This window comes from Macrotis lagotis, chromosome 2 (genome assembly GCF_037893015.1).
Source record: "Macrotis lagotis isolate mMagLag1 chromosome 2, bilby.v1.9.chrom.fasta, whole genome shotgun sequence".
Taxonomy (NCBI): Eukaryota; Metazoa; Chordata; class Mammalia; order Peramelemorphia; family Peramelidae; genus Macrotis; species Macrotis lagotis.
Genome location: NC_133659.1, coordinates 107,202,856 through 107,230,445, shown reverse-complemented (window position 1 = coordinate 107,230,445; position 27,590 = coordinate 107,202,856). Strand labels below are relative to the sequence as shown.

The window sequence follows — 27,590 nt, the reverse complement described above, 5'->3', positions numbered from 1 at the left end:
AGGAATAAATGATAAAATGTAAGAAAATATCTTGAAATTAATTAAAAAGAATAAAAAAATACTTTATTTTTTTCTCATTGCAGAGTATGTCCAAAATTTGGTTCAGACCAATGTAGTATGCATGACAATCTAGCATATTAGACATCAAAATCTAAAATTAATTTAAGTTCAACAACATTTGTTAAGTACTTTGAACATGAAGACATTGTTCAGAGGTGGCTAGGTGGCACAGTAGATAGAGCGCCGGCCCTGAGTTCAAATCCAGTCTCAGACACTTAATAATTACCTAGCTGTGTGGCCTTGGGCAAGCCACTTAACCCCGTTTGCCTTGCAAACCCTCCCCCCCCAAAAAAAGACATTGTTCATGGCTTCAGAGGATTAAGTTTGGTAATTCTCTGTGTCATAAAGAGGAGAACAATGACTCCGGTAACTATTACCCAGAAATTACAACAGAATGTAGAAATTCTTTCACCATTTGGTAGGGTGCCAGTTTTGTTGTATGGAGTATACTGCTCCAGGAAAAAAGATGCAGCTGCCTAGTGGCCAAGATCACTATATTAACTGAAGGAACAGCATTTGCAGTAATTGTCCCAGATCTATCACTAGCAGAGATGAACCTTTGAGAAGTAGAAAGGATAGAGATGAGAAGTAATAGGCTGACTTAAGGGGAATGTTCCCTGTATTCTGAAAGGTCAGAAGCCAACTGTCTAATAGTAAAGTTCTAATTTGCTGTAGAACTTTACATGGAAAACTGTAAAGAATTCTGCATGATACCCAGGAGTTACAAAGAGTAAACTGTTACGTTAACCTGCCATGCCTATCCTATATCTGTCTCCCTACTTTAGGCAATCATCAATTTTTGCATATAAATATAAGCAAATCTCTACACCCCCCCCAAGAAAGTGAAAGGAATAGAAGGATATTTCTAGGATGAAAAGATCCCTCTTATGTGTTTATAGATTTCTGTAAAATAGAATAAACCATATGTCCAGGAAAGAAACAAAAGAGGGAGACAGTAAGCCAACTCTGAAAATATATATGTAAAGGAAAGAGGAGATAAGAATTCTAGTTTGGTAGTTTTTGGTGGGTTGTAGACAGCTCCCTGATTAAAGTCAGGAACATTGATATTTCAAACCACCAGTTTTGCACATCTGCTTTTCTAGGCTTTGCCTAAGCTGTAAGTCCCCCAAAAGAAGGAACCACAATGAATTTCAGGCAGAGATGAAGATGGGAAAATGACAAAGACTGGCTGCCATTTGTAAACAAGCCCTCTTCCTATCCAAGTTGGGGATGGAGTAAGGGTGGAGATTAGATATCTTGAATTCATGTACATAAAATTAGTCAATAAAGGAAGTGTACTATAAGAATTGGTTGTTATAATAATTATTCTACCAGTCCAAAAGTATGTAGAAGATAAGATGTAACCCTCCACTCCTTACTTCCCAACCCAATAGTCTTTTCTCTACACAATTCTTTCTTCAATAGGTAAGAATTGAGGTTGAAAAATGGCATTTGCTCCTTAAAACTATATGTCAAAGATATTTGCTCTTAGCATGTCTTACAAAGCTTAGTTTCATATATATATATATATATATATATATATATATATATATATATATATACACAAATATATATATATATATATGTATATGTATATGTATATATTCTAACAACTGCATTACCAAAGAGATTGGACTTATGTTTCTTAATTCCAGTGTTTGGAAGTAAGGGGGTATTCAATGCCAAATGGGCTACCTTCAAAAGCAGTGGGCTCATTATCCCCAATAATCTTCAGGTTGAGGTAAAGTGACTATCTTTTAGAGAAGTGGTAGTAAAGATTCCTGTGGGTCCAAATGTCCTCTGAAGTCCCCTTCTGCCAGCCATGTGATTACAGGAACCAAAACCAATGTCAAGAGGATAGTGAGCATTAGAATGCAATATGGAGGAGAAAGATAGAAAGAACTCTGCTTCCCTGCAGCTTTCCATCAAATAGGATTTGATATTTTGAAGAAAATGACCATTGATCCACAGCATAGTAAAGAATATTCACAAATACCAAGAATCCTCCTTCTAATCCAGAAGAGAATCTGAGTGGTGTTGAGTTATGACTTGCTATGGGATAGAGACATCTTAAGTAGATCTGACTTGGCTAACCATCTGAAATGTAATATATAACCTGCCAAAATTGAAACCTACTGTCTAATGAATTATTAGAAATATTAAAAAGAATGTGGTCAGAAGACTGCCCAACTTAACTAAAAGAGCTTTAAACTAGAATGTGAATAGGGTAAAAGAAAATGGTCTAGATAAACTATAAAAATCAAACACTAAAGACAACAAGAAATTTTGATGTAATATAATACTAGGGGTTGTTCCCAGTGATTCTCAAATGACAAGTAGAGGAAAGAATCTGGATTAATAATTGTAACTTCAAGTGGTTACATATTAACACAGAGAGTATGAAACAAAAACAAAAACAAATTTGAAATTTTAACACAATGAGGTAAATATGATTTCAGTGGGTAACCTGGAAACAAGATTCATAACTGAAATATGTCTTGTGCAAAAGAAAAAAAACAAAACAAAACAGAAGGTGAACAACCCCACCCAGCAACATGCCCTTGTATGAAAAATTCACAAACCTGAAAGTAGAGGCATGGTAGAGAGTATGTAAGTGATAATAAAGGAAACAGAATTAATCATTGTTGTCAAAGGATATAGTGTAGTTCTCTAAGTCAGCAAAGGATATGGATGATGCCTAGTGCAGATTCTTAAAATATAACATTGGCAATACACAGAGGTAACAGAGGGTTTCAACTAAACTACTTAGACATTTGCTAGAAATCTCAGTTTACTAATAACAAAAGTAATCTGAAATTTTTCTGACTTATATAAGTAAATTATCTCATCTTTCAGAAAGCAAAAGGAATCAATAAAGTGAACTTAATTCCAATCAAGAAAGAACTGGTTGGTGTTGTAGAAATAATGGAAAACTTGGAAGAAAAGGGCCATATCAACTCAAGTTGTCAGGAAAGCAGTTTGGAGTGGGGGAAGGGAAAGAACACACTTGAGAAAAGATAATTATAGTCTTACAGTCAAATACTTTAAATAGAGAAATGGCTCAAAAAAGGATGAGGCTCTCAAAATTATAAATAAATCACAAATTTTCCTAATGAGCAAAAGCAGTGAAAGTATTTAAACAATGAAGTTCCTAACAGCATAATTAACCATATCAATAACAAAACTAAGAGAAATCACTTGACTACCTCAACAGATACTAAAAAGAGAGTTTTGACAAAATTCACCATCCATTTCTATTAAAAATATTTAAGAGTAGGTGACAGGTGGCACAGTGGATAGAGAGCACCAGCCCTGGAGTCAGGAGGACCTGAGTTCAAATCCGACCTCAGACACTTAATAATTGTCTATCTATGTAGCCTCGGGCAAGTCACTCTTAACCACATTGCCTTAAATAAATAAAATTTTAAAAAAATATTTGAGAGCATAGAAATAAAGGGTTTTCCTTAAAATGATAAATAGTGTCTATCTAAAGCCATCAGCAAGCATTTTTTGCAATCAGGATAAGCTAGAATTCTCAATAAGATCAGGGTGAAACAAGAATGTCCATTATTATCATTATTATTTAATATTGTACTAGAAATGTTAGCTTTAGCAAAAAAGAAATTAAAGGAATCAGACTAAGCAAAGAGGAAATAAAACTCTCACTCTTTACAGATGTGGTGGTATATTTAGAGAATTCTAGAAAATCAACTTAAAAAACTACTTGAAACAATTAACAACTTCAGTAGAGTTGCAGGATATAAAAAACTAATACAAATCATTGGCATTTGTTTATATTACCAACTAAACCCAGCAGCAAGAGATAGAAACTACAGACAACATAAAATACTTGGGAATCTACATACCAAGACAAACCCATGAACTATATGCACACAATTACAAAACATTTTTCACATAAAGTGAGATCTAAATAACTGGGAAAATGTCAATTGCTCATGGGTAGGCTAATATTAAAAAATGGCACTTCTACCTACATTAAATTACTTATTCAATTGTCATACCAAACTACCAAAAATTATTTTATAGAGCTAGAAAAAATAATAACAAAAGGAAAAACAAAAGGACACGAATATCAAGGGAATTAAAGGAAAAATACAAAGAAAGGTGGCCTTGCCATGCCAAATTTAAAACTACATTATAAAGTAGCAGTCATCAAAACTATTTGTTACCAGCTAAGAAATAGATAGATCAGTGAGATAGATTGGTACAAAAAAATGTAAATGACTATAGCAATCTACTGTTTAATAAATCCAAAAATTTGAACTTCTGGGACAAATACTCACCATTTGACAAAAATTGCTGGGAAAATTAGAAAATAGTAAGGTAAAAATTAGGCATAGATCAACATATCATTCCCTCTACCAAATAAAGTTGAAATGGGCACATGATTTAGACATAAAGGGTGATTTCAAAAGCTAATTAGAAAAATAAGGAATAATTTGTCAGGATCCATGGAGAAAGGAAGAGTTTATGACCAAATAAGAGATAGAGAGCATTATAAAAATGCAAAATGGATAATTTTGACTATAATAAATTTGAAAGGTTTTGCACAAACAAAACCAATAAAACCAAAATTAGAAGGAATGCAGAAAACTGGGAAACAATTTTTACAGTCGACAGTTCTAATAAAGGACTCATTTCTAAAATATATAGAGAACTCAATCCTAAAATATATAGAGAACTTAAATTTATAAGGATATGTCAATCCCCAATTGTTAAATGATTAAAGGATATAAAGAGGTAGTTTTCAGATGAAGATATGAGAGCTCTCTCTTGTCATAGAGAAATGCTCTAAGTCATTATTGATTAGAGAAATACAAATAAAAAAACCTTTAAGATACTACCTCACACCCATCAGATTGGTTGATAGGACAGAAAAGGAAAATGATAAATGTTTGAAAGGATATGGGAAAATTAGGACACTAATGCACTCTTTTTTTTAAGGGTTTTGCTAGGCAATGGGGTTAAGTGGCTTGCCCAAGGCCATACAGCTAGGTAATTATTAAGTGTCTGAGGCCTGATTTGAACTCAGGTACTCCTGACTCCAGGGCCGACACTCTATCCACTGTACCACCCAGCCATCCCCCACCCTCAATTTCTTAATCTGTAAAAGAAAGTTAATAATAGCATCTACCTCCTAGGATTGTTATGAGGACCAAGTGAGATAATGAGTGCAAAGTGCCTTGCAAAACAAACCTCAAGATGCTAGATAAATGAGATACCATAATATGGTTATCTCATCATTATCATTATTGTGTTTTGTGCTTTTTTTTTTTGACTCTATTTAAATGCCCTAACTTCAGTGCTTTGATTTTTAACTTCTCTAGAAAGCTGGTGACAGAGTAGATAGAGTGTGGGACTAGGAGTTAGAAAATTCTGAGTTCAAAGTCTGCCTCAAACATTAACTATATGATCCTAGTAAGTCACTTGACCCCACTGAGTCTCAGCCTCCACCCCCCCTTTTTTTGCTGGTTCCTTATTCTGTTCCTTGAATTTATTATACCCAAAGGTATTTTCCTTCTCTTTCCATTGTACTCATTTGTTATTGGGTATATGTGCTCCTGTAACATATATAATTACCACTAGGCAGTTGAATGCTAAATCTACATCTCCACACCCGGAGTTCTAATCTTGTATTTTTTGTTTGTTCAATAATTCCTCCAGGATGTATTAGAGCAACTCAAATTTAACATTTCAAAAATCCAACTTGGGGCGGCTAGGTGGCGCAGTGGATAAAACACTGGCCCTGGAGTAAGGAGTACCTGGGTTCAAATCCAGTCTCAGACACTTAATAATTACCTAGCTGTGTGGCCTTGGGCAAGCCACTTAACCCCATTTGCCTTGCAAAAACGAAAAAGAAAAATTTTTAAAATTTTTTAAAAAATCCAACTTATCTTCTACCTCAAAACCTGTTCTTCCCCTGCCTATCATATTTCTTTTTTTAAATTTAATTTTATAAATTCTAATTCTTATTTTTCCATCCCACAATCCACTCTGCCTTTGAGGTAAAAGAAAAACAGTCTTTATTTTAAAAAAAAGATGCATATAGTCAAGCAAAACAAATTTTTTTATTCACCACAGCCAAATCCTGAGTTCATCACCTCTTTGTCAGGAGGTGGGTAGATGTTTCACCATGGCTTCTCTAGTATCATGGATGGTCATTTCATTAATCAGAAATCTTAAATCTTTCAAAGTTGTTTATCCTTCTTCTGACTCTGCTGCTCACTTCATTCTGTATCAATTTACATCAGTCTTCCTGAGCTGAAAAAGCCTCATCATTTCTTAGAACACAATAGTATTTCATTATATTTTTGTACTATAATTTGTTCAGTCATTCTTCAATTGATAACAATTCCCTTTTCCAATTCTTTGCCACCACAAAGTTGTCCTAATACATCCTGGAGGAGTTATTGAAGCAAACAAAAATATAAGACTAGAACTCCAGGTGTGGAGATGAAGATTTAGCATTCATCTGCATAGAGGTAATTATATACATCAGGGGAGCACATATAAGCAATAACAAGTGAGTACAATGGAAAGAGAAGGAAAATACCTTTGGGTGTAACCAAATTCAAGGAACAAAATGTGGAGAAAGCAAAAAAAAAGGGGAGGGGGAGGTAGAAGAATTGCTAAGAGAGGCAGAAGAATAAGGAAAGTGCAGGTTTACTGTGCTCTCTTACTAAAGAAGCCTAAAAAGAAGATAGCCAGAAGAAAGAAATACAATCTACGGTATCCAGTGCCCCAAACAGCTCTAAGAGGATAAGGACAGGGGGAAAAAGGTGAATCCAAAAGTATTTAGTAAATTTAGAAAAATCTTTTTTTCAGTCGAATGGTGAAGACAGAACCAAGTAGCAAAGGGTTGAAAATGAATAGGTGGCAAGAAAGTAAAAACCCTAAGTGCAGATTACTCTCTATAAGTTTGGCACAAAAGGAGAGAAGAGAAAGAAAGGATGATGCTGTACTGTTGTTAGGCTGAGAGACAAAGAAAAAAGGGGGAAGGGGAGAGGGAGAGAGAGAGAGAGAGAGAGAGAGAGAGAGAGAGAGAGAGAGAGAGAGAGAGAGAGAGAGAGAGAGAGAGAGAGAGAAGAGAGAGAGAGAGAGAGAGAGAGCACAAGCACACCATGGAGCAATTTATATAAGATATAGTAAAGGAATGAGAGAAAGGACTTAAACATTAGCAAGGGAGAGATCATCTCCTCTTCCAAGACCAGAAAATATGGCAAGAGAATGGTTCAGAACATGCAAGCTTTAAAGTACAAGAAAGAAACTGAAATTTCAAACTTCTCAATAAATAGAGAGACAAGGCCACCTGCTGAAAGTGAGTGGGAAAGGGAGGTGAAAGGGGAATTTGAATTTTGAGAAGCAAATACTCTTTAAGACCCTTCCAATTTCCAGATTCTTAGATTTCAGAGGCAGCTGCAAGCAGGTAAAGTGCAAGAAATTACCAAAGATGTCCACAACAGACCTGAAGCCCCAGTCCTAGAAGCACTGAAGGAGATGCTTAAATATCTGCTTGTTCAGGGTTTCCTCCTACAGAGGGTTGAGCTAGAGGACCTTGAAGGTATTGTTCAGATAACTTTCATTTGAGAAATGCCATCATAATGTTTAAGAGAAAAAATACCGATCTCTACTAAGAAGATTCCTTCTGGAGATGTAGCTCTGACACTGAGCAAGTCACCTCACCTCCCTCTCTTTATGACTCTAATACTTTTTTAGCCCTACCTGTTTGAGTGGTTGTGAAGAAAGAACTTTTCAAAAACTTAAAGTGTTAGATAAACATAGTTTATTAGGTAGAGGAAGGCTCCAGAAGATTAAGTCGTTATGTCAGAAAGCAACAGGAGATGAGAATAGCTCAAGTGGCGGATGGCCAACAAGAGAGCAACAGCTCTTAGAAGCTCTCTCATAAAACTTCAATACTAAGGACTCTAACTAAACTTTCCAGAGACAGAAGCCACAGAGGGACCCAGTAAGGCAGTGCTCCTACTCAAGGTAACCTGGAAAAGAGCAGAAAGGCTCTGCTCCCGGGGCTGGAGGGGTGGCCTGCCAGAGGGGTGGCCAGCCAGAGCCCATCCAGAGGCAGGCCCAGGGCACTGGGAGCACAGAAGTGGGGGAGTCTCCAGAGCTACACCCCAGGGAGCATCAGGCACAAATTGGGGGAACAGCTAGGGGACCTCTGCCAGAACGAGTATGTGAAACCCAGCCCTCAGGGCACACGGCAAGCAGGCCAGATGACCAGCCCAGATCCAGGAAACAGAAGCAGGCAGAGACAGTAAGCAGGAGTCCCCAGGACATAAGCCCATTGAACCTAGGGAGGGGAGTGGAGAGAGAGAGACTGCAGAGCTCTGCCCCTGGAACAGGACACTGGGGTTCTGACCACATTCAGATGCTGATCGAAGTCTAGGCCCTCCCATAGAACAGCAGGCACCCCCACCTCAGCCCAGTGGCACAGGGGGGCGCATATGGTCATTCACAGACCAGGAGGGAGGACAGAGACTCATACACTGAGACCCTTGTGGGAGTGTCCCCAAAGCTCAGGAAGCACCCCAAAACCAGGCTCAGGCTGGGAAAATGAGCAAGCAGAGAAACAAGAGGAACACCATTGAGAAATATTTTGCATATGAGCCCAAGAAGGATCAAAACACTCAGTCTGAAGATGAGGAAGCACAAGCTCCTGCATCTAAAGACTCCAAGAAAAACAAAAATTGGGCTCAGGCTATGACAGAGCTCAAAAAAGACTTTGAAAATCAAATGAGGGAGTTAGAAGAAAAACTGGGAAAAGAAAGGAGAGAGATGCAGGAAAAACATGAAAATGAAGTCAGCATTTTAGTCAGGGAAATCCAAAAAAATACTGAAGAAAATAGCATGCTAAAAACCAGCTTAGGTCAAATAGATAAAACAGTTCAAAAAGTTATTGAGGAGAAGAATGCTTTAAAAAAGCAAAATTGGCCAGATGGAAAAAGAGATAAGAAAACTCTCTGAGGAGAACAAATCCTTTAGACAAAGAATGGAACTCAGGGAGATTGATGAATTTACGAGAAACCAGGATTCATTACTTCAAAACCAAAAAAATGAAAAATTAGAAGAAAATGTGAAACATCTCATTGAAAAAACAACTGATATGGAAAACAGACTTAGGAAAGATAATTTTTAAATTATTGGAATACCTGAAAGTCATGATCAGGAAAAGAGCCTTGACATCATTTTCAAAGAATTACTACAGGAAAATTGCCCTGATATTCTAGAAGCAGAAGGCAAAATAGAAATGGAGAGAATCCACCCATCCCCCCAAGAAAGAGATCCCAAAAAACCAACCCCTAAGAATATTATAGCCAAGTTCCAGAACTCCCAAGTCAAAGAGAAAATATTACAAGCAGCCAGAAGGACACAGTTCAAATATTGTGGAGCTGCAGTCAGGATCTCACAGGACTTAGCAGCAACTACACTGGAAGCTCGTAGGGTTTGGAATACAATATACCAGAAGGCAAAAGAGCTTAGAATGCAACCAAGAATCAACTACCCAGCAAGGCTGAATGTCCTCCTCTAGGGAAAAAGATGGACTTTCAATGAACCAGGGGAATTTCTAATGTTCCTGTTGGAATGGCCAGAGCTGAACAGAAGGTTTGATCTTCAGATACAGGACTCAGGTGAAGCATAGAGATTGGAGGAGAAGAGGAAAATATGAGGAACTTGATGATGATGAACTGCATGTATTCCTGCATAGAAAAATGATACTCATAATACTCATATGAACCTTCTCAGTTAATAGAGCAGGTAGAGGGAGCTTTTATAGTTGAAGCACAGGAGAATGCTGAATTTGAAGATAAAATATGGTGTAAAAATGGAGTCAATAGAAAAAAGGGAAATGTAATGGGAGAAAGAAAAAGGAGAGGGGGAATAGGCCAAGATATCTCATATAATAAGCTTTTTCTTTATTGCAATGATTTGGAAGGGGGGAAGGCAAGGGGGAATGAGGGAATCTTTGCTCTCATCAGAGGTGGCTAGGAGAGGAAACAGCATATATACTCAATGGGATATAGGCATCTGGAGTAAGAAGGAGAGAGGGGAGACAGGGGGAAGGGGTGGGGATGTGAATGAAGGAGGAGAGGATGGACCATGGGGGGAGAGTGGTCAGATATAACACATTTTCCTTTTTACTTCTTGCAAGGGGCTGGGATTGGATGGCCTTTCCAGGACCATAGGGCCAGGTGGATGCTGGGCCTAAGGGGTGGTAGGGGGGCTCGGGGCCTCTTGGCCCCAGGACCAGGGATCTGTCTGCTGCGCCACTCAGCTACCCTACAGCAGAGTCAGAGTGAAAGGAGAGAGAAAATATAATACATGGTAGTGGAGAAATACGAAAGGAGGGAGTTGCGATCAGCAATGGCAACAGTGGAAAAATACGGAAGTAACTTTTGCCATGGACTAACCATAAAGAATGTGATCCACCCACGACAGAGTTGTTGGTGCTAGAACAAAGACTGAAGCACATTTTTTATTATTATTATTTGGGGGGGGGGGGGTGGCGTGCAGGGCAAATGGGGCTGTGTGGCCTGCCTGGAGCCGCATAGCAGGGTGATCTTTGGGTGTATGAGGCCGGATTTGGACCCAGGTGCTCCTGGCTCAAGGGCTAATGCTCTGTCCGCCACCCTGCCAACCCTACTTTTATTACTATTTTATTTTATTTTGGGTCCTTTTTTTTCTTTTTTCGGTTTTTGCAGGGCAGTGGGGTTGGGGTGGCTTGCATGTCACACAGCTGGGTGATTGTTGGGTCCATGGGGCCGGATATGGGCTTGGGTGCTCCTGGCTCCAGGGCTGGGGCTCCGTCCATTGTGCCACCTGGACATACCTACAATTATTACTATTATTTTTTTAATTTTATTTTTTTCTCTCCCCTTTACTTTATCACTCAAGCGAGTCTATATTTTGGGGGAAGGGGGTATTCTGTTTACTCTTAAACAAGAATATTTTATTAATGTATAAAAAAATGATTTGTACAAAAAGAGAATAAATAAATATTTAAAAAAAAGACTTAGCTAAAAAAAAAGACCAAAGTGACCAGGGATCATGTGAAAATGAAAGGTAGGGGACAGGAGAAGAGCAAGAGCATTTCAGACAAACTCAGATCCTCCATCTTCTCTGAAAGAAGATATAGAAATTACAGTTACAAGACCAAGGAGATTTAGACAACAGAGGCACTGAGTTGGGGCCTGATGGACATTCTACTCCCATGGAAAACCTGAATTCTAGTCAAGAGTGTCATTAACATGCAGCTGTGGCCTTAGTAATTCATTAGGCAAATTAATTAATTTTTCCAAAACTTATGTTCTTCACTTGTACCATTATAGAGTTGAACTTGAACATCTCTTACTTTAAAATTTTATTATTATGAATTTATTCATTAATAACCATGAACATCTTAGTAAACAAATATTAAGGTTAACAAAAAATAAACTTATATAGGAAAGCAAATTTGATACATCAGATTTTTATTAGTGCATTGCTTCATTTGTATCTCCTGAATTTTTCTTTTCTACTGTATATTATTTCAATATTTTTTGAGATTCTTTTTATGTCTCCATCAATAGCCACACTATGTCCTTTCCCCAATGCTACCTTGTTACAATTATAGTCAAGCATAATTCAATACATTGTCTATGCCAGAAACTATTTTTCATTATATTCTGACCATATCATTTCTAAGGTTTCTTCTAATTCTAAGTCTTATGTTTAGTTTCAACATTATTATTTCCTTCCCAAATATGTAATAGTTCTACTTTAACATTTACATATCACATTATAATTTGTACTTTCCTATCCCATTACTTCATTTTAGTTTCCTATCAACTTTTGAGATTAAGTATTTTAAGTATTTTTCAGATGAAGAGCTGAACCAGTCATGTGACTTGTCCAAGGTCAAAAAGTAAATATGGAATGTTTCTTGGTTCAATGCTCTTTCCACAAGACCACAATATTACTCTATTCACCAAAGGAGTACCCTCTTAAATGCTAAGACCTTTCAACTTCTTCCTCATTTCTCTATGAAGTAATTTTTTTCTTCTGGTTCATTGTATCTATGGTGTCCTTAGGGAGTTACAGAGAGTAAGGGAAAAGAATATACACATCTGTTCCCAAAACCACAAAGCAACTGCCACCTAGCAGCACTTCCTCCCTTTTCTGTCCCAACTGGGAAGAGGCAGACTACTAGGAGGTCAAGACTCGGAAATAATATGAGCAAATAATCAGGAGGAAGTCCATGAAAATGCTTAGGGGCAGGGGAAATCTCATTCCTCTACCTCCCCCCCCTCAACTTTGGCCAGAGGCCTGTGGAAGCTGGATTCCACCTCTTGAAGAAGCAGCCTATGGACATACCTCCAAGAGTGAGTCTCCATTCAGATCCAAACAGCTGCAAAATGATCAGCTTTGCCTTAAGGGGCAGGAAGTAGAGCCCCAACCTGGGCAAAAATTCCAGCTATGCCATTAGGAGGAACTTTACCCAACCCTCAGAGGGATCTCCCAATGTCTTTATCACCAATTCAAGTAGAAATTATTCCCCCCCACACTCTCCATCCCCACCACAGGAAAGATATGTTTTCACCCTCCCTATTACAATAGAATGCAATGGACTTCCTTTGGCTGTCTGCTGAAGTCTAAAGATAGTTTCTCAAAATAATGTTTCTGCCTATTAAAAGTGAGATATATAAGATTATTTTTAAAAGGCAATTATGTTGAAATAGTTATTCAAAAAAATTGTTTTAAAAGCTCATGAGCTCCAATTGTCCAGAACATTTAAGACAGTCATAAGTGCTTGGGGCTGGGGGGAGGGGTAAGGATGAGTGATGAGGAGAAGTTGGGAGAAGGCAAATAGTCCTCTTGACACACCTGGTCAGTAATGTTTAACTTAATAGTTTGGTAAGCTAGTATTAAAAGAAAGGAGGCCTCACTCACTCAAAGGCATAAATCCTCTGCTTTCATACAAAGGCAAATTAGTTAACACTTGCCAATCCACTGGAATACGTGCCCCATTCTGAGTTCTCAAATTATAGCCTTTTGTAACTTTTTTCACTCTTCAGGTCTTCCTGATACCATTCAGGAAAAAAAAAATTTGTCCTGCTTCCTTACTCCCTAGCTCGGGCTGGTGATGCAACTTCCAAAACTACTGAGGCCCTTCTGACTTCCATAAGCAGCCCAGATTACATAGGGACACAAAAGGACAACTTCTTCTGCCACCTTAACCTGTCCCTGGATTGGCAGCAGAAATTCCAAGACAGGAACTGATTTGTATTTAACTTCTGTCAATCACTGGCAAGGGAGAAATGGTCTAAACTAACTCTATATTTGGATCACTTAACAACATGCTAGATTTCAAAAGGACCCCTGAAAGACACTGTTAAGACCTAGGATCATAGAGCTAGAGCTCAAAAGAACTTCAGTTCAAACCCTCCAGAGGAGAAGGAGGTCCAGGAAGGTCAGATGGCTTATGCCAGATCACACAGGTAGAAAGAGCATCAGAAGCAGGAAGCAATCCCAACAAATGACTAGTGTATTTTCTATTGTGCCTTCCACATCATCCTAATTTCCTCCAAAAAAGCCCCCAACACTTAACTCCTTGAGTTCCCATAATACTCCAAAAGTTTTGTCATCCCTTTCCCACCACCCCAGAACAATGCCTGTGAAAGACCTGAAAATATAATAAACGCATTCTGATGGCTTGTGAAGGGAAAGGCTGCAGCAGTAAGGAAGGGGATGGGATCATTAGGGCAAAGGCATATAGTCCCTAGCTAGTGGAACACTAAGACAAGATTCCTGATGGAGAAATGTGGAAATGGTCTGGCCCATCACAACTTGAGTCACTCCTGCAGAATCAATGAATGGGTCCAACACAGGAAGGGGAAAAACAACAATTTCCATGCTGATAAATTCTGTCCAGAAATGGCTTCAGTGTGATGTCATCTGGCATGATACATTCCTGTCTGGAAATAATGTGTAGTGTATATGATGGGAAGAGGAAGAAGGGCTAATCTATGTTAAGCGATCTAGAGTGTTCCTTTTACCAACTCACCACTCATCTGGGCTCAGTCACAGGCTTCCTTCCCTGTTTCCACTTGTGGGGGCTAGGACAAGTCCAGAAGTCAGAGTTCAAAGCTTAGTGGTTCCAGTGGGTACAGGAGAAGAGGTTGGGGTGAAGGAATCTGGCATACAGGGAGATGAACAGCATACTTGGGAGACTGTTCTAGATCTCACTTCTTCCACTAAAGAACAGCTCCCTTGTCCCTCAGAACAAGCAAAAGTTAGCTAGGAGAAAGTGGAGCAAAGGTATCATAAGTATCCGATTGAGTACTCTTCCTGATCCTGGCAGCAGATACTCTGCTAAGGAGAAACAATTCCCAGGAACTCTAAACAACAAATCCTTTCCCTATCCTTCATCCTCATCCTTCATTACTGACTCCTACATTTCCTGGGAAACACTCCAATGTTTGATAAACTTCCCACTGATGAGGTCTACAAACAGATCCTGGGATTTCCCCAGACCTGGAATTCATTGAGGCCTCATCCTGTTGCAGTTTCCGACACAGGAGTCCCATACCTCCAGTAAAAATCACTGACAACCACCTCTGAAACTACCACCATCCAGCTGCTGGGCCCAGCCAAAGAAAATTTACTTCAGACATAAGAGGCAACAAAGTATCTCAGATCCTTTAATCAAAGTAATAGGGATAGACTACAAAAATGAAAATGGAAACAACCCCAATAATAAAAGCTAAATGCTGTGAATTAATGACCCTACTTGTCCCCTCCCCCCCCAAAAAGATAGAAGGCTGAAGGATTAGAATGGAAAACATAAATGATGTGAAAACAAAACATATTAATAAAATGTTTTTTTAAAAAAAAAAAACAGTTAGCTTGTCTAAATCTCCTGATCCCTAGTCATCCTTTCTGACTACTCTGGTAATCTTTGGACTAGAAGGAAGCTTCAGGTCAGTTAGACAATTCCCCTTCCACGGAGACTACATTCAAACTATCCCAAGAAGAGCACATGAAATATTTATTTAGCATCTTATAATTCTGAATTCTTCATAAGGTCTAGTAATAACAATAGCTAATATTTATATAACATTTTAAGGAGATTTACATACATTTTCTCATTTGATCCTCACAGCATTGAAACCTAAATAGTACTGTTATCCTCCTTGTTTTATCCATGTGGAAATGGAGACTAAGAGAGGTTTAGTGATTTGCTCATAAGTGACAGAGGCTGAATTCAGCATGCTATCCCCTACACCACAGCAACCTCAACCCTACTGCTAAGTTGACATTTCTCCTCTTCTGATATGCCTACTGCCTTTTGGTCTCTTTTCTGTGAAACTTAACAGCTCCTTCCAAGGGCAAGCATACACACACACACACACATATTTCATCTCTCCCCTCATGCTGGCCAGCCCCACTCTTAAATTCACAAGGACGGGTAGGGTGGGAGAAATATTTAACAATACCGTTGTATCTAGGGCCTTTATCTTAATATTCAGAACTGCCTGCCCCTTTGAGAAGAAAACACAACCAGAAAGAGATAAGGAAAGAGTCAAAAAAAAATCTCTCTCTTCTCCATTTCCAGGATTAGCAGGCAGCTGCCTCCTGGTCACTTTTGCCTTTACTAACAAGTCTCCCATGACCTGGGCCCCAAAGCAGGGTGTCTGCTCAGTATTTATTCACCCCCCACACTGCAAACTGCTGCTTCCTGGCCATGACAGATGTAACCACTATTGAGCCTTTTCAGGTCAGGACAAAAGCGTTCTCCAGAAACACAAAGCCAACAGGGAACAAGACAGAACTAGCTTCAATAGAAGCCACCTGCCAGGGGCCCTTCCCTACCACACCTCCTGCTCTCCTACATCCCTTTTCATACCCTTTCAGGCAGTGGGACAGGTTGATTGCCTGAGCCTTTGGAAAAGTCTCTCGCCTGAGACAGAGGGTTTATGCTGGGGATTTGAGGAAGAGAAAGTTGGAATATCTTACCTTCTCAATGCAGTCCAGGATTGGGCCTCTGTCCTGAATGGTTGGGAGCCCCTAAAGAGGAAAATATACAAGGGCATAGGGGCTTTTCTAGTCTCTGGATTTGCTAGCATATAGTGCTTTTTAGAATGACTGTGGGTTTTGATCCCCATAAGGAGCAGTTATCTTTGCTCCTACAGAGTCAGATTGTTCCTAGACCTAACAAATTGTTTTGTAAATATGTACTATTGCTAGGATTAGGGAAGAAAGTATGGATGGCTTTGTGTAACCCATTCTTACTAATGGAAAAGCAGCTTTAAGTGCACATCCATAGGTCAGTACCATCATCTTCCTAAAGGGGTAAGCAAACATATCACAACTATCATAATCATTCACTTAGGCATAGGCAATTAAGATTGGAAGGGTAAGAAAACTCAGCTAGTGTGGAAGACCCTAACAAATTGAAGGCAACAAACATCTGTGACTCAGTTATCCCCCCCCATTCTGGGTTCATGCCTAATCATGGGTAGCAAATGATTCTGAGATTTCTCAAGGGCCAAAGTCATAGAAAAAGAACTTAACAAACTCTAATACTGAGTGGACACCAACCTGCTCCATCAGTTCAAATGCCCCCTAAGTTATACTAGCAGTTTTGCCTACTGTAAACACCCCAGATGGCTTACAATCACAAACCCAGTATGTCCCATTCACCTGTGCAACAAGAATCCCAGTTGCCAGGATGCAGAGACTTAAATCCCCCTGCTACGCCCTTACCCAGGAAGCTCCTGAACAGGCTCCCCTCTCAACTAATTCAAAAAGCTCTCTGACTACTTTTTTCCCCTTAGAATACCCTTTGGTTGAAGTAATTGCACAGATGAAAACTGGAGTGAACAGCTGGGCCACCTGTCAGTCCCAGAGACAGCCTGGGGATTTCTTTATCTTTTAGTTCTAAACAAGCAAAGGAAAGGACCCTAGAAATCTACCATATCACTCTACTATTATGCACAAGAAAAAGTCACAGCTTACCTTTGATTTGGGGGGCTTAAAACAGAGGATTTAGAGTTGGAAGACAACTAGCATATCATCTACTCTGATACTTTAAGCTCAAATAGAAACTGACTTAGAAAACATATTTAACATTAGGTATATTGAATTTTTATTCATTTTTATCAAAAATTTCCCCAGTGACATTTTAATCTGGTTTGGGCAGAACTCTACAGATTTTGGGTAGCTGGGGCCTGAAAGTGCCAGATTTGACACTTGATCCAGTCCCTAATTTTATAAGGGAACTGAACTGAATCCAGGCTTGCTAAGGGACACAATGATGATGATAAGAAGAATGATAATAATAATAATTCATGTAGCTCTTTAAGCTTCACAAAGTACTTTATAAACATTATTTCATTTAATTCTCACAACATCCCCAGGAAAGAAGAACTTTTATTATCTCCATTGTTTATATATATAATATGGAAACTGAAGCAGATGGAGAGTGATGTGCCCAGGATCATACAAATAGGAAATGTCAGTGGCCACATATGAAGTTGGGGTCTTCTGGACTATGCCATCAAGCTGGATAAAATAGTGTTGGCATTCAAAAATAAGTCTTCTGGCTCCAAATTCAGTGCTTTTCCCATTTTAATCACACTGTGTTTTCAATTTAGGATTGAACAATGGCAAAATCACAGACTGTTAGAAGTAGAAGATCATTTGACTCTCTCAAAAAGCCTATGTTAATAGAAAGATAGCACTTTATAATGATTTAGAACTTAGGAATCAAAAGAGCCTGAGTTTAAGAGATTCTGCTTCAGACACTTGCTAGTTGTCTATCCTGGGCAAGTCTTAATTAAACTTTCTAGGCTTCAATTGCCTCAGGGATAGAATAGAATTCTGTTTCTTTATAAAATAACAATAATCTCACAAGGCTGCTGTGAGATGCATGTGAGGTATGTAAGGTGCTTTACAAACTTTAATGGTTTATATATAAATATCAATAAAATTGGGGTGGCTAGGTGGCACAATGGATAGAGCACTGGCCCTAGAATCGGGAGTACCTGAGGTTAAATCCAGCCTCAGACACTTAATAATTACCTAGCTGTGTGGCCTTGGGCAAGTCACTTAACCCCATTGCCTTGCAAAAAAAAAAATCTAAAAAATAAAATTATCCTCTGTGGAGAAAAAAAAGTGTTTTTCCAATTCTGTATGTAATATTGTAAAAGGATTCGGTGGCAATGTTATAAACTTGAATTCTGGACCTACACCCCAGAATTCTGATTTTTAACTCTTCATCAATAGCAAGTGATGATTTCTACTGTATGTTCCATAAATGCATCAAGATGTATTAGTTTCAACCACAAAATATATATTTGTGCAAAGCCTACAAACTGATAATTGCTGGCAGGACTGTCAAACCATATGATATTCTGATTTCCAGTAATCCTAGGTTTCACCCTACTGACCATTTCATCCCTACAGCAAATGTGACTCCTTAAGTTCTTCCCCAAAGAGTTGCAGTTTCATTGGTGTAATCTCCCACTTCTTCCACTGCTGTTTCTAACTCCTCTAAGTCTTAGAACCCACATCCCCTAAGCTGCCACATCCATTTTTTTTTCTGTCATAGCCACAGTGAATACAGCACTGGCCTTGGAGGACCAGAGTTGGAATCCAGCCTCAGACACTTGATACTTACTAGTTGTATGACCTTGGGCAAGTCAACCCTGATTGCTTCACATCCAGGACCATCTCCAGTCATCTGGATTCATATCTGGCCACTGGACCCAAATGACTCTGGAGGAGAAAGTGAGGCTGGTGACTTTGGACAGCACCTCCTCACTCAAATCCAATTGTGTGTCATAGTATCACCACTCTGAAGTCAGTCTTCTTCAAGAATGAAGACCGAACATCAATCAGGACCATGGCTCAAATAATCCATCCTATTGTCCTTAAAATTTCCACTATGCTGATAATAGTGGCTGCTTTAGAACAGTTCTTAGTCTGGGGTAAGTAAACGTTAAAAAAATTAACTATCTTTCACTTTTATTGCTTTCCATTATAGTCCTATGTGTTTTATTTTATGCATTTAAAAGCAGTATTCTGAGAAGGGGTCCATAATCTTCAAGTGTAAAGTGGTCCATGACACACAAAAAAGTTGAGAACCCTTCATTTAGAAGTATTTATTAATAATAAATCAGTAGCAAAATAATAAAATGAGTTGATTTATTTTGGTTGCAGTTAGTAACTATCACTTAGTAAGCAGTATGCCAAGCACTAGAGAAGATAAAAAGTTTAGATCAAACTTAAGTCACTACCCTCACAGGGTATGCAAATCCAGCAATGGGATAGAATGTATACACAAATAACTATATCACAAAACAGCACCAGGAAAAAGTACGTGAAAGAGATACAGAGGTCTTTCAAATCCAAAGAAGAAAGATTATTTCTGACAAATAGAGTCAATAAAGGGTTCCCATGTATGGTGGCATCTGAAGGGTAGCAGCAGTGCAAATTTGGTGGAAATATCATCCTGGGATAGCCCCATCCAAATTTCCCAAACCTTCTTTCTATTCTACTTCAACAAATACACTTTAACTTTACATAAAGGTGGAAAGACAAAAGAGCAAACAGAGAGACCAATCCCTAGTAAAGCAACTGTATGGCTAAAAAAAATTAAGCTTCTCCAGGCAATTCTTAGAGACAAAAGGATCTCCTTGCCAGCACCAGCCCCTGCTCCCAAAAGACTCAACTGCACACTGAAGAATTCCTTGGCTAGATTCATCGCTTCATTTTTTATCTTCTCCACCCAGGATTTCTTAGCTATAGCTGTTTCTGGAAAAGATACTTTAATTCCTGATTAAAACAACTTTATTATTTAAATACCAGTGTTGTCTCCCAAACAGGAGCTGCCTGCTCATTACAACTCAATAATCAGCTATTCTGTAAATGTTTCCCACTGGGTATTGCCTCCTCCAAGGCAAGATGCCAGGACTGGTGACTCCCAAATGCCAAAAAAAGTGTGGGATGGAAAGAGGGGGGTTGGAGTGTCTGCCATTAAAGCATCAATAAAAGAAAGGAAAGAGAGTAATCTCAGAAGCCTGGACCAAGAAGCATATTCACCTATGCTGTGTGGAAATTGAATGGTCAAGAGTCACTCAGTGCTTATCAAACAAGCTAAGCTAACTGAAAGCAAGGTGGTGCCAATGTTAACTAGAGAACTAATAGAATTTGGTAACACTTGTTTCCTTAACCAAATGAAGAGAATTGTAAAGGATTCTGATGTGCCTTGAAACTGGAAGCATCAGAGAAACCAATGGAACAAAGATCTTTCCCCATGAAGCTAAAGTCTTCTCGCTATTTCTTGCTATCTTTAAATAAACAGTCTCAACCATCCTTAAAAAGGACTATTAGCAATTCCTCCAACTAAAAGATTCCAACACCCCTCTCCATTCTTGGAATGTACTTACACATCTCATAGAATCAATCCCTAACTTCCTTCAAAGCTCAGCTCAAATCAGGAATCCAATCTGACATTTGACATTTAATAACTGTGTGACCCTGGGCAATTTACTTAACCCTGATTGTTTCACATCCAGGACCATCTCCAATTGTCTTAGTTCATATCTGGTCCCTGGATCCAGATGGTTCTGGAGGAGAAAGTGAGACTGGTAACTTAACACAGCGCCACCTGCCCCCCCCCCCACACACACACTCAAATTCAATTCATGTGATTATCATAGCATCACCTGATATCAAAGTCTTCTTCAATAACAAAAGGCAAACATCAGCTTTATCCTCTTCTTGGATGTTACCAAAAAGTTACAAAATTCATAAAATACAAAGTACTGCAATTTTTGTGTGTACATATTTCCCTCAATAGGAAAGGAACCACTTGCTTTCTTATTTCCCAGGGTAGCACATAGTAGGTGCTTAATAAAGGGTTGTTGAATAAAGATACAGAGTTAAGTACTATGTTCTTTCTCCCTCTCTATTGCTTAGATACTAATTCTAGCAATAGAATGGGGATTTAAGGGAGAGAGGATAGGTGTTTTAAAACATGCATAGAGTTGCCATAGGAAAAAGATACTTATATTTATTCTGCAAAACTCTAGAAAGCAGAGCCAGCACAAAAGGTTCTAAGTCACTGAGAAAGATTACAATCCAGCTTTAAAATACTCTAATAATTTTAACTATGTGCAAAATCATACAAATTACCTCAAAGACATAAAGTCCCCATTAATGGTAGTATCCCAAGAACATTTTAATGTGGCAGCTAAAAGATGAAATGACTGGGAAAACAAAGATTTGATCTTCTGTGAAGACTTCTGGGCTCCATGGACCAAACTAGATTTTAGGCTGCTAAAATATTTAAATTCCCTATCACAGACCAGTCTGCTTTCCTTTTGCCAAGAGTCACTTTTAAGGGTTTAGATAGGTCTGGGAAAAGAAAGGAACTAAGGGCAGAAGAGGAAAGAACAATATGCAGGGGGGAAAACAGGAGTTCCTCCTCCATTCTTAAGTTTTAACAATGGCTTTTGTAAAAAAGTTTCACAAACAATTTGTAAAAATTTATTCAACCAGTGGGTGAGAGTTACTGAAGTATATGACATTTAAGGTCCTTAATACAACTAACAATTATTAAATACCTACTATGGGCCAAAGTACTTGGAATACAAACACAAAATGATAAAGTGTCCTCATCTGTAAGGCATTTATATTCTCCTGGGGGTAAAAGAAGGAGTTAAAGGATTGAAATACTTACAGATAGATAATAGGAGATAATAGGAGAAGAAAGAAAAGGTTAACAACTAGATACATCAGGAAAGGGACCTGAGATCTTGAAAGAAATAAAGGATCCTAAAAGGCAAAGGTTTAAAAAGAAAGGCATTGTAGACATTGGGGACAACCTGTGCAAGGGGCACAGAGATGGAAGAGAGAATATGGAATTTGAGAAACATCCAAAAGGCTAGATCTTATAGTCAATAAAATAAACCTAGAAAGGTAATCTGGCATCAGATTACAAGGGTTTGTATTTTATCCTAGAGGCAAAAAGCAATCACTGATGCTTCTGAAGCAAGAAGAGACATGGTCTGATATTCTTTAGGATGTTTTGGGGGATTGCAGTTATGCAAAAACTATATTGGAAAAGATTGGAAGCAAGAGTTCAAATGGAGTCCATTCTTCTCCAACCTAGACTGCTGTCTGAATCAGTAGAGAGAAGGAAATGAAAGAGAAATACTTTATTAAAGATACATGACTTGAAACCTCACTGGATCTAGATATCAAGGGAGAGCAGTGAGATGAGGATGTCTCAGAGTTGACAACATTTGACTAGAATGATGATGGTGTCCTTTATATAAACAACAAAATTTGGAAGAACAATCTGGGACTTTGGTGGAAGAGGGGAGAATGAGTTCTGTTTTGGACATATTGAGTTTAAGATGCCTACAAAATACTCAAGTAGAAATGTTAAGAGATCTGGAAAATAATTAAGACTATATATAAAGCTCTGAGAGTGACCTTTATAGAAATAACTGGATCCCAGGAGTTTATGAGTTCCACTCCAGGATGTAGAAGGGATTTTTAAAAAAGGGCCCAAAATAAAATTTGGGGGATTTCCACTTTAAAGGATGAGGATATTTATGATGATCCAAAACCAAAGAGACTTCAAAGGAAGAGACAAATAGGAAAAGGAGAAAACAGTATCATCCAAACCCAAAAAGGAGAGAGAACTCAGGAGCTTAGTCACAAAGGTTGAGGACTGTAAAAATAACATTAGATTTCACAATTAAAGACATCACTGGCGATTTGTGAGAGAGCATTTTCAGTGGTGGGACATAGTAGAAAGCCAAAGTGCAAAGGCTTGAGAAGTGAGTGTCCAGTAAGGAAGTAGAAGCAATGAGTATTTTTCTAAGAGTTTGTCTATTAAAAAGACAAGACATAGATGGGGTGGAAAGGTCAAGAAAAGGGTTTTATTTTTCCTTTTGGTTTTTGTTTTCTTTTGTTTTTATCTAAGGATGAAAGAGAATCTAAGTGTTTAATTATTTGTACCTTTTAATAAGTATCAAAAAACCTCAAATCACCTTAGCAGCAAATTACTTTAATAAAGGTCTTAAAGACAAGACTCAAATATATGAAAATCACAGCTATTTCCCCAATACTTAACAATTCTCAAAGAATGAAATCCAAATTATCAATACCTATATGGGGAAAATGCTAGAATCACCTCAATATATAAAATCAAGCAATAAAAACCACAAGGCTTATAGGAAACTGGGGTTGAGGAACAACCTTCAAAAATATTGCCAATGACACATTTTAAAACTTGCGTTTAATTATTTATTTATACATTATTAAAAATCTTGTTGTAAGAGTAAACATAATCCCCCTCCCCCCACAAAATAGAAAAACCTCATGAAAAATAAAGTGAGAAAAAAGAAAAAAAATTGTACTTCAGTCTGTGTTCAGCTACCAACAGCTCTGTCTCTGGGATGGATTGAATTATTTATCAGAAGTCCTTCAGAGAAGTTTCTACAATATTTTTTCCCATAGTTACTATTACTAATTTTAGTTCCCTCCATCCATTCATTCCTCTCCCCACTCCCCACATTTATTATATTCTATTCTCTCTCTCTCTCCTTTCACTTTGTCCCTCCTTAAAAGTGTGTTATGGGGCAGCCAAGTAGCATAGCAGACAGAGCACCAGCCCTGCTGGAGCCAGGAGGAGCAGAGCCCAAATTTCCAAGGGCACATTTAAAAAAAGATAAGAACCTAATTTTAAAAGAGCAGCACAGTTTTTGTTAAATGCTTAAGAAATACACAAATACCACTAAAATATAAACAGTGGCTGAATCTGAGGTCTCCAGTTGCTTTGGGACTGGAGGCTAAAGGCAGAATGGGGCAAAGAGTGAGGGGGCAATCAACTGGGGAATGACTGAATAAGTTATGGTATATGAATGTTATAATGTACTATTGTTCTATAAGAAACCATGAATGGTCCGACTTTAGAGAAGCATGGAAAAGAATTACATGAACTGACGCTGAGCAAAGGGAGTAGAACCAAGACAACATGGTACACATTAACAACATGAGTTGACTAACTATGATGGATGAAGCTCCTCTCAGCAGTTCAGGACCCTAGGAGACTTGTTATGGATAACACTATCCATATCCAGAGGAAAACAAAACAACCCATAAAATCTGAATGGATATTATTTTCACTTTTTAAAAACTTCTCTTATGTTTTTCCTTCCTATCCATGGTTTTCTTTCTTTATCCTTAGTTTCAATTCCTCATACACAAAATAACTAATATGTAAACATGTTAAACATAAATGATCAAGGACAACTTTTATTAGACTGTTTACCACTAAGAGTGAGAAGGGAGGAGGGTAGAAAATTGTGTTTTGTGCAAGGGAATGAATGTTAATAAAAAAAAAACTTTTGGGGCAGCTAGGTGGCACAGTGGATAGAGCACGGGCCCTGGAGTCAGGAATACCTGAGTTCAAATCCGACCTCAGACACTTATTACCTAGCTGTGTGGCCTTGGGCAAGCCACTTAACCCCATTTGCCTTGCAAAAACCCTAAAAAACTTTTATAACATGCATTTGGGAAAATAAAATAAAATACCAATCAAAAAAAGGGAGAGGGCAGAGGAGGCGGGGTTGGAGGGAAGGACTGGTCTTCCTCCAATCAGTTGCTCCTGTACCAGAAAATATACAATAAATATGGCACTTTATCCTGACAAAGACTTGAACTTTACTTGTGGAAAAGAGCATCAGAAGGGGTGCAATTTGTAACTTATTTTGAAGTGATGAAATGTTCTGAGTTCTCTCATTGTTCTTGTAGAAAAAAATATTAATTATCTCTGATAAAAACTGTTGGGAGAAATGGAAGCTAGTATGGCAGAAACTTGGATTAGACCAACATTCACACCCTATACCAGGATAACATCAAAATGGGTACAGGATTTAGACATAAAAGACAATATTATAAGCAAACTAGGAGATCAAGGAATAGTTTAACCTGTCAGATCTATGGAAAGGGAAGCAGTTTATGACCAAGGAAAAGATAGTGAACATCATAAAAACAAATTAGATAATTTTGATTACATTAAATTTAAAAGCTTTTGCACAAACAAAACCACTTTAACCAAGATCAAAAGAAATGTAGGAAATTGAGAAACAATTTTTACAACTAGCATTTTGACAAAGGACTCATTTCTAAAATATACAGAGAGGGGCAGCTAGGTGGTGCATTGGATAGAGCACCAGCCCTGGAATCAGGAGGACCTGAGTTCAAAGCTGGCCTCAGACACTTAATAATTATCTAGCTGTGTGACCATGGGCAAGTCACTTAACCCCACTGCCTTAAATTAAAAAAAGAAAGAAAAGAAAACCTAAAATATACAGAGAACTGAGTCAAATTTATAAAAAAAGAAAAAGCCATTTCCCCAGTTGACAAATGGTCAAAGGATATGCAAAGGCAATTTACAGATGAGGAAATCAAAGCTACCCATAGTTTTATGAAAAATTGCTCTAAATCATTACTGATAAGAGAAATGCAAATTAAAGCATATCTGAGGTACCATCTCTCACCTATCAGATTGGCTGATATGATCAGAAAGGACAATGTTCAATATTGGAAGGGATGTGGGAAATCTAGGACACTAATACATTGTTGGTGGAGCTGTTAACTCATCCAACCTTTCTAGAGAGCAATCTGAAATCATGCCCAAAGGGCAATAAAAATGTGCATAGCCTTTGATTCAGCAATACCACTATTGGGTCTATACCCTCAAGAGACCATGAAAAAGAGTAAAAACATCACTTGTACAAAAATATTCATAGCAACCTTGTTTGTGGTAGCAAAGAATTGGAAATCGAGTGAATGTCCATCAGTTGAGGAATGGTTGAACCCCTTGTGGTATATGCATGTTATGGAACACTATTGTTCTATTAGAAACCAAGGGGGATGGGAATTCAGAGAAGCCTGGAAAGACTTGCATGAACTGATGGTTTTGAGCAAAATCAGAATCAGAAGAACATTGTACACCCTAACAGCAACATGGGAAGTGATGATCAACCTTAATGGACATGTTTAGTCCATCAATGCAATAATAAGGGACAATTTTAGAGTACCTGTGATGGAAAATACCATCTGTACCCAGAGAAAGAACTGCAGAGTTTAAACAAAGACCAAAGCCTATTACCTTCCATTTTTTTCAAAGTCTTATGCACAACATATTTTTGCAGTCTCTAACATTTTATTTTCTCCTCAAGGATATGTTTTCTCTTAACACATTCAATTTTGATCAATGTATAGCATGGAAACAATGTAAAAATTATCAGACTGCTTTCTGTGGGACAATGGGGAGAGGGAAGGGAGGGTGGGGGGAAAAACTGTAGAATTCAAAACCTTACAAAAAATGATAGGAAGAAACTACTATTGTATATAATTGGAAAATTAATAAAATGTTTTTAAAAAGCAAAAGAAAAAATATCTTAAAAGCAAACCCAAAATTCAATTTATGTTCAAAATGTTCCCTACTCTATCAAAATGGAATAATTTATATTTTTGAAGCACTGACTGCACTTGGTTTTGTTAATTCTCAAATGAACTTAGAAATATAGGGCATTCTAGATATCTATATTTGCATTTTATTCTCCAACTGGGTTGAGACTAAACTAAATTGCCCTAACTAAATTTTTGTCTTAAAAGCCTAATTCAGTATTTTGTAAACAGTAGGCACTTAAAAGTTGGCTGAATGAATTCCCCAAAAGACTGAATTTTTTATTCAAACAGTCTCAATAGTGGATCCAAATAATCAAGTTGTAATAGAGCTCCTCATACATGTGACTATTCCTTTTCCAGAACAAGAGTTGCATGGTATAACTGACTGCCTTCCTCCAGCTTTAATCCAGATATGGCTCAGAAAAGGAAATATCATTATCAGCTGCACCACAGGCAGCATAATTAACTACCCATTATGGAAAACAGAATTGTCTAAACAGATCCTATATCCCAATGGACTTTGCCCTTCTCAGTGCAATTAATATCCTGTAGGGTTGGCTACAGACCACCCCACCCTTCGGTCATTCTATGTGAGTTCTGAGGAAGGAGACCACAGAACAGCATCCATCCTTTGAATACCTAAACCAGATGGACTGTGTCCCTAGAAATAGATAAGTACAGAATCATCCAATGCTTGGCTGACAAAAACAACTTTTTTTTTCTGATATGTGTCTCTAGTGCTTTTGTCAAAGGGCCTTCTATGTTCACAAATGTCATTGTCTATACCAATATAGGCCCCACATTCTACAAAATCAATGCTAAAAGGGTAACACCAATGCTTTGTCTGTCTTCCCTCTTCCACCCTCAAACTATAATCTAGAGGGTTCAGAAAGCTTTGCTCTCCCTGATGCCCTTGATTTTTTGGTTCTATAAACTGATTCCCATTTTTACTAAAGTGGGGGGGTATCTAGAGAGTGATCTGGAAAGGAAAGAGGTTATCTAGTTCAACTTCTTACATT

General features: G+C 38.1%; 1 protein-coding gene across 1 annotated transcript in view; it reads right to left on the bottom strand.

The window, feature by feature from the left end:
• Positions 1 to 27,590, bottom strand: part of MAPKAPK2 (MAPK activated protein kinase 2) — an 88,692-nt gene that overhangs the window by 40,293 nt on the left and 20,809 nt on the right. The gene's annotated exons all lie outside the window — the stretch shown is intronic.